The sequence below is a fragment of the Elephantulus edwardii genome, unplaced genomic scaffold (assembly GCF_000299155.1).
Source record: "Elephantulus edwardii isolate Elephantulus edwardi_28Jun2011 unplaced genomic scaffold, EleEdw1.0 scaffold00012, whole genome shotgun sequence".
Lineage (NCBI taxonomy): Eukaryota > Metazoa > Chordata > Mammalia > Macroscelidea > Macroscelididae > Elephantulus > Elephantulus edwardii.
Window position 1 is genome coordinate 24,327,509 of NW_006399762.1, and position 8,279 is coordinate 24,335,787.

At 40.2% G+C, this 8,279-nt stretch overlaps 1 pseudogene; it reads left to right on the forward strand.

The window, feature by feature from the left end:
- The first annotated feature begins 1,287 nt into the window (after positions 1-1,287).
- LOC102873028 lies at positions 1,288-2,148 on the forward strand (annotated as a pseudogene).
- The last annotated feature ends 6,131 nt before the right edge of the window (positions 2,149-8,279 follow it).

The following is an 8,279-nucleotide window of genomic DNA, read 5'->3' on the forward strand; positions in this document are numbered from 1 at the left end:
GTGCAACCTTATGATTAATATGCCACCACCCATCCTCGCTTCTCTGCTTCCACCTTCCCACACTCCTTCTACAATAATGGTCTTATACAGTATTTGTCCTTGTGGGGCTGAGTTATTTCACTCAGCATAATGCTCTTTTGTCTCTCCCAAGTTAGGTAGTAATTTACAAAATCATTTCTCCTGTGTGCTGCGTAGTATTCCATTGTGTGAATGTGTCACAATTTCTTAAACCATTCATTTGTGGTTGGACATTTAGGCTGTTTCCATGTTCTTGCAATGAATAATGTTGAATAATGTTGCTATGAGCATTGTTGCACAAATCTTCATTTTGGCCTCAGTTCTCATTTTCTTGAGGTATATTTCAAACCAAGGAGGATAGAAGGATCAGTCTTTGAGCTGTGGTGCTGGAGAAGAGTATTGAGAGTACCATGGACTGCTAGAAAAACAAACAGATTCATCCTGGAAAGGGTTAAACCGGCTGGCTCCTTGGAGGCAAGGATTCTGAGGCTCCGTCTAACATACTTTGGACATGTTGTGAGGAGAGACCGGCCTTTGGAGAAGGACATCATTCTTGGGAGGGTGGAGGGACAGTGCAGGAGAGGAAGGCCCTCTATGAGGTGGATTGATTCAGTGACTGGGATAATTGGGATGGGAGTCTCAGAGACAGTGCAATTGGCACAGGACAGAGCAGAGTTTAGGGTTGTTGTACATAGGGTCACTATGAGTTGCAAGCGACTCAATGGCACATAACAACAACAACAACAATGCTACTCCTGTTTTTTTTCCTAGTTGCTTATATTTCCACCCTTTGATTTTTAGTCTGTCTTTATTTTTGCTCTTCAAGTCTGTTTCTTTCAGACAGTATATTGGTAGATTTTGTTTTTACTCCAATCTGCTACTTTCTACTGGTACATTTAAACCATTCATGTTCAGTATAACTATTGAGAAGCTGTTTTATTGCTATAATTTTGTTGAATTCTTTTTTTGTGTTGCTGCTGGTTATTTGTCATCTGGCATCTCTGTGGGAAGGACTTCCTTTATTATTTATTACAACATTGGTTGTGTTTTCAGGAATTCCTTTAATTTCCACTTTTCTGAAAATGTCTTGATTTGTCAAATGTGATGGACAGTTTTGCTGGGTATAGTATTCTTAATTGAGAGTTGTATTCTTTGAGTGTTTAAAATGTCATTCTAGGGGCTGGGGCGGGCCTGGCCGGAGGGCTGCCTTTACCCCATTGCCAGCCGATCGACCTACACTTTGCTCAGGGCCGCCCTCTCCAGTGGACGATGGCACGCAGCGGCCACGATCGAAGCCTGGGGCTCGGCCTGGCGCTGCTGCTGGCATTGGCGCTGGCAACTGGGACCCTGCGAGGCCAAGCCCACAGTGCACAAGGAGCGCGTGGTGCGGCCCGACTTGGAGCTGGGCAAGCGGCCGCTGGAGGACAACCAGAGCTTCCAGTACGACCTCGAGGCCTTCCTGGGCAAGGAGGACTCCAAGACCTTCGATCAGCTCACACCGAGCGAAAGTCAGGAGAGGCTGGGGAAGATTGTGGATAGAATGGACAATGATGGGGATGGCTTTGTTACCACCGAGGAGCTGAGAACTTGGATTAAACGGGTGCAGAAGAGATACATCTACGATAGTGTTGCCAAAGTCTGGAAGGATTATGATCGAGACAAAGATGACAAAATATCCTGGGAAGCATACAAACAGGCCATGTATGGTTAGCCTTCCTGCACCCTGAGGAGTTTGAGCATATGAAGGAAATTGTGGTTCTGGAAACTCTGGAAGACACTGACAAGAACGAGGATGGCTTCGTGGATCAGGATGAGTACATTGCTGATATGTTTTCACATGAGGACAATGGCCCTGAGCCAGACTGGGTTTTGTCCGAAAGGGAGCAGTTTAATGAATTCCGAGATCTGAACAAGGATGGAAAGTTGGACAAAGATGAGATTCGCCACTGGATCCTCCCTCAAGATTATGACCACGGGCAGGCGGAGGCCAGGCACTTGGTGTATGAGTCCGACAAAAACAAGGACGAGAAGCTAACGAAAGAGGAAATCTTGGAGAACTGGAACATGTATGTTGGCAGCCAGGCTACTAATTATGGGGAAGATCTCACAAAAAATCATGATGAACTTTGACCCACACTTGTCTTACCTGTTCTCAGCTTTCTTGTCTTGAATGGTTGTTGCACTTATCTCGTTTACACAAATTGTGTCTCCAGAACAAAACAAAAAACAATTTCATTACCTCAAATCGGGGGTAAAAGTGTATTTTCCTCTCCATATTTACCAGAAATAGTCTTCGCTATTTCTGGCAGAATGCGTGGACACCTTGATAAACTACTTTCTATGGGGATGCATTTCTACATGATTTTTCGAGTTTTTCTCATTAAGTTGAAACTTAAAAAAACCTGAAACTTGAAAATGGCTTGTTCTTTAGAAGCTAGCTGGGTGGATAGGGTGTAGGAGAAGGCAGTACATGAATTTTTAATTGCCAGTGTTCTTTAAATGTTTGCCACTATTCAGTAGTTTGTAAGGGACTGTTCTCTGTTTTTGTAGGCAGGCTTATTTCTGAGCAAGTCTCATGTTTCCAATTCTTCCATTTTTGAAGTTGGCCTCTGAGCTGTTACTGTAAATGGTATAAAAACCTCTGCATTTTCCCCATACAGACCTGCTAATGTGCAGATGAGGCTGCATCTCTGAGTTTTGTTTTGTTTCGTTCTTTATTATTAGAAACAATCAAGAAAGATTAATGTGAAAAAGAAAATTCATTTTAGAGGTAAAAATGAGTGTCTAGCATTTGAAGAACCATAGGAAAATGGTATTCACTTTAAATGTACTTGAGAACATTTTCTTGACATGAGGGAGTGGGACAGCTGACCTTTGGTCACCGATTGGGATGAGCCTGGTGTTTCCCTGGGGAGCAGACACGTGGTGAAATGGGAAACACAGACCATCCCAAAACCTGTGCTCGTTACATCCTAGAGAAAGGACAAGGTGAATGCTCCAAGCTAAGGAGTGATGCAAAAAACACTTAACAGGTTAAAAAATGTCACTTTTTAAGTAGAAAGTAAATGAAATAAAGAATCCCACTGAGGGTTTTCTACTGTGAAAAAAAAATGTCATTCTATTATCTTTTTGCTTGCATAGTTTCTGCCACAAAATCACCATTTCATGCTATTGCTCTTCTTTATTGGTTAAGCTTCACTTTCTATAGTTGCTTTCAGAAGTCTCTTCTTGTTTTTCATTCTGGCAAATTTAACTATATCTTGGTGTTTTCTTTTGGGGTCTATTCTATTTGTGATTCACTGAGCTTCCTGGATATATAGTCTCACTTTTCATGATATCTGGAAAGTTTTTTTCTAGTAACTCTTTTTTTTTTTTAATTAAGATTTCTTTTTTTGTGGTATTTTTAAAAATTTTTTAAATTAATTTTAATGAAAGTTTACAGAGACTTAGGATTTCCTATGTCATTCATTACTGCACTTTTCTCCCTATCTTCTAGTAACTCTTATAATTTTTTCAGCATCTCTTTTTTTCTCCTCCTTCTTGTTCTGGAATTCTTATTACGTACATGTTTTTCCTCTTTTAGCATTTTCCTTAATTTTTTATTTTGCTTTTTGTTCTAGTATATCTAGTATATCAGTGCTGATCTTTTGTTTTGCATCTGTGTTGCATCTCTTCAATTGTAATCGTCTGTCCCCCCAATATATTGACAGCTGCTGAGACATTAGTCTTAGTATTATGGATTGTTGCTTCTTGCTTTTTCTAGGTTTTCTAATGCTTCATTGATTTTACCTGTTTTAGCATGTATTACTTTTTAAGTTTTTCTTGGGTTTTGCTTGTAGATTTCTCCAACCCTTTGACTTTTTCTTTCACCCACTGGAAATACTTGATCATTGTTGGGTTGGTTTTTTTTTTTTTTTTAAATTCTATGTCAGGAAGTTGAATCTGACTTTCTGCCTTCTGGAAATTAATTAATTCCATGTTTTGATCACTTTTTTGGGGGGATGATATCTTGCTTTAGTTTTGTGTGGGGTGACAGGTATTTGGCTTCTTTCATGTGATTGCTGTGATTGAGTTTTTCTTGCCTGAGATCTTCAAAGGTCCGGGTCTGGAGAACTTGGCTGGGAAGCTCACTGCTTCAGCAGAGGGGATGGTAACTTGTCCTGCCTAAAGACTTCTCAGTTCCCTGGGTTTATGGGAAGACTGGTCCCTATTTGGAAGTTCTCTGCTCCAGGGAAGGGAAAGGCAACTCGCCATGCCTGAAATACACTTTGGTCCCTTGGCTAATGGAAAAGCTGTTTTGGCTGGAGAGTTTACCTCTCAGGAAAGGGAACGGCACCTTGCCCTGCCTGATGTCCTCTCTGGTCAATAGCTGGTGGGAAACCTCATGAAAACTCACTTGGCTGGGAACCTCCCCTCTCCAGGTAAGGGGAGGGAAACTTGCCCTAACTGAACTCTTCTTTGTTCCTACTGCTGGCAGGAAAACTTGCACTGGCTGGGAAGCTTACTGGGAAGGCATCTCACTATGTCTGAAGTACTCTCTGTCTCATGGCTGGTGAGAATATTCACCTGGCTGTGGAGTTCACTTCTCTAGCATAGGGGAGGGCAATTCATCCCACCTGAAGTTCTCTCTGGTCCTATGGATGGTGGGAAAACACATCTTTGCTGGAGAGCTCACCAGGAGGGCAATTTACCCTGCCTGAAGTCCTCTCTGGTCCCTTTGCTGGTGGGAAAGCACATTTAGGTGGGGAGCTCACCTGTCCAGGAAGGAGAGGGCAATTTACTCTGCCTCAATATTATTTAATTTCTTGACTGTCGCTTCTATGGGTTTTGATTGTGGATCCAATAAAATGAAATTGTTGACAGCTTCAATTTTTGCTCCATTTACTATGATATTGCTTCTTGGTCCAGTTTTGAGGATTTTTGCTTTATTATTGTTGATACATTTCATGTTGTTGTTGTTAGATGCCAATGAGTCAAGTATGACTCACAGAAACCCTGTGAACAAAAGATCTAAATCCTGTTCTAGTTCATGCCATTCTCATCATCTCTGATATACTTGAGTCCATTGATTCAGACACTGTGTCAATCCACTTGAGCCCATTGATGCAGTGACTGTGTGTAAAAAGAGTAAGGGCCATGTGAACAGTATTATATCTGACCTTTACCAGCTACACAGGAGGAAACTATTCCACTCACAACAACAACACAAAACAAATTCCCATTCTCACACTCCATCCTTCTTTATACTCATCTCAATACCAATCTTATTGCTTGGCTGCATCCAAAATCTGATGCAATAGCTCACAGACCACACAGACCTATATTGAAGGAGTCAAAGGTTATAATTCAGATTAATAACCAAATATCACCAACACAGCTCCCAAAATGTGCACACAGGCACCTCAGCTTCAAGCCTTGTGATTCTAATTGTCCAATAAAGTTCTCAGTCTTGCCAACATTGGCTTCCCTTATCCCAAAGTCCCATCTCACATAAATTTCTCCAGTTCAGCCATCACTGCTACTGACATCCCAAAGCTTGTCACAAATTTTACTGGGTTGGAGGAGATCTCTCCTCTCTGGCTAGGTGAAGAATTCCTATTCTCTGAAGCTTGAGCTATTCAATTTATGATGAGACTAGCCAATCCTGTCATAGATTGTTGAAACTGGACCTCCTTGTGGAATAGTGGATAGCCACTCCCTTTGTAGGTAGGTCAACATGCCTCACTCACACGGTCCTGCCCTTCCACATAGTCAATTATCTACATGAGAAAAGCCATATTGAGAATCAAACTCTACACTGTGTCTTTCTTTCACTGACTCTCAACCTTTTTAAGCATAATGTCCCTTTCCCAGGGATAGCCACTCTTAACAACATGCCCAAAGTATGTGAGATGAAGCTTCATTACCTTGAAGAAACACTTTTTCTAAAACATATCTGCTTGTTGTTTTGGCAGTTCATAGGATATTCAGTATCAATGTGACTGAAATGAGCCACCATCACTATTCGATACAGAGTATCAATGGATGACTCTTAACCAGTAGTTTGAATTAGGGAGTTCTGGTGACCTACTTGTAAGGAACTGCAATGTCAACCAAAAGGCACAAAGTTCAAATTCACCAGCTATTCAGAGGCAGAAAACTGGGCATTCTTTTTCCATGTAATTTATTGCCTCTGAAAACCAGCTGGAGTGCTAGCTATTTGTTGGTTCTGACTTGAAGGCACATAACAATAAAAACATTTACAAATATCTCCTTGAATTATTTTATATTCCTGTCAAGAAATAGGCCTTACTTCTCTATCTTTGATTAAGAGGTGGAATTATTCTTTACTTTAATGAATACATAATAGTAGATAGGATAGTGCATGACTTATGTATTTCCTGTTTTCTATCTCCACCACCTTTGGCCACAATGCAAGATTACAGGGTTTACTACGAAGTAACAGGTTACAATTCAGGTTAGAAACCGAATACAAATTTTTCAGTTACAATAGCTTCTAGGCATGCTCTACAGCCCTCTGACCATCAGCCTCACTGTGCCTTGGCTCTCAGCTCTGGGTCAGTGTTACAATGCTCTTTAATTCTATCAGTTCTTGGGCCTTATCTCTCTCTACCCTCCCCTGGCTTATAAATCATGGAGCCCTTGGTTCTGGCTCATGGGCAGCAGTTCTAGTTCAGCTAGGTCTCATATTGGTCTCTGGTTTTCTATAAGCTTTTCTGATCCTGGTCTGGTCTGGGTCTCCATCTAGTGTAGGATCTTAAAAGGCATTGTGGTTTTCACTTTGTTCTCACTCTTGGATTGGCTGTTCTGTAGGAAAGTATGATGACATGTTTTAAGGGCATTTAAGCTGCAGTTTGGAAGACTTCGGTTCCATGCAGAAACAAACGTCTATCAAATACAGAGAGAAATTGAAGACTTTTACGAAGAGATTGTCATCATTGCCAGTATCTGATGGATCTTGGATTAAAGCAGAATGGTGCTTTTCAGAGGCAAGGATGATGACACTTCACCTTATATACTATGGGCATATTGCTAGGAGGGGCTGTTCCTTGGAAAGGGACATGATGCTTAGGAGGGGGTGAGGGAGAGAAAGACCCTTGACCAGGTGGTTTGATATGCTGGCTGCCTCAAATGGGCTTTAATGTGTAGGAATTGTGAAGATGTCACAGGACGTGACAGGGTTCAGATCTGTTGTTTACAGGGTCACTATGAGTTGTACTCAACTCAACAGCACATAACAACAACAATAATCATGACGTTGTCTATTGGTCCATTGATGAGAATTTTTGTTTTATTGACGTTGAGTTGTAATCAATACTGAACGATGTATTCTCTGAGGACCATTAGATATCTATGAATAGATTTTTCTAGAGCATCTTGGAGTTTGCATATGGTCAATTTTAAGGATATTTTTGTTAGATGATGTCGACTACAACTCTAGTGACCCTATGAACAACAGACCTGAACCCTGTCCTATCCAGTGCCATCCTCACCATCTGTGATATTATATAATTGTCCAAATTACTTATATAAATTTGCATTCCAATTAGCAATGAGTAAGAGTCATAAGTACTCTACATCCTCATTGACATTTGTTTCTGTTTTTTTTTTTTTTTTCATTTTAGGTACTCTGGTAGTGGAGTGTTGGTATTAGCTGGTGATTTCAGTTTGCATTTTCTTGATAATATAAAATTATCTACGGTTTGCAAATATTTTCCCCATTTTGTGCCTTATATTATTTTAAAAAATTGAATTAACTACAATTCTTGGTTTAATGCATTCTAATTCATCAATAATTTTTCTATGGATAAGTGTTACTTGATTAAGAAACTTTCCTTAATTCAAAGACTTTCTACTATAGTGTCTTCTAAACACTTTGAGTCATTATTTTTTATATCAGGTTTCTTAACTGCCTCTATTTAACTTTTGCTTAATCTATTAAAGAGTAGTTTAGAGTCATGTTTTTTTCTGTATGAGTATTCAATTTTTCTAGCATTACTGATTTAAAAGTCTATCTTTTTCTCCCTGTTCTGTTCTGCAGAGCTTTGCAGTGTCATTTCTATTCCATACTAAGTGTGTATAAAAGTAGGACTGTTTGTAAGCTTTTTATTCTGCTTCTTTACATTTTCTCCACACTGTTGATTAGAAAACCTTTATAATGTACTTCCATATCTGTGGTTAAAGAATTTAGCTTTGTTGTTGTTGTTATGTGCCATCGAGTCGTTTCCAACTCATAGCGACCCTATGCACAACAGCTCTAA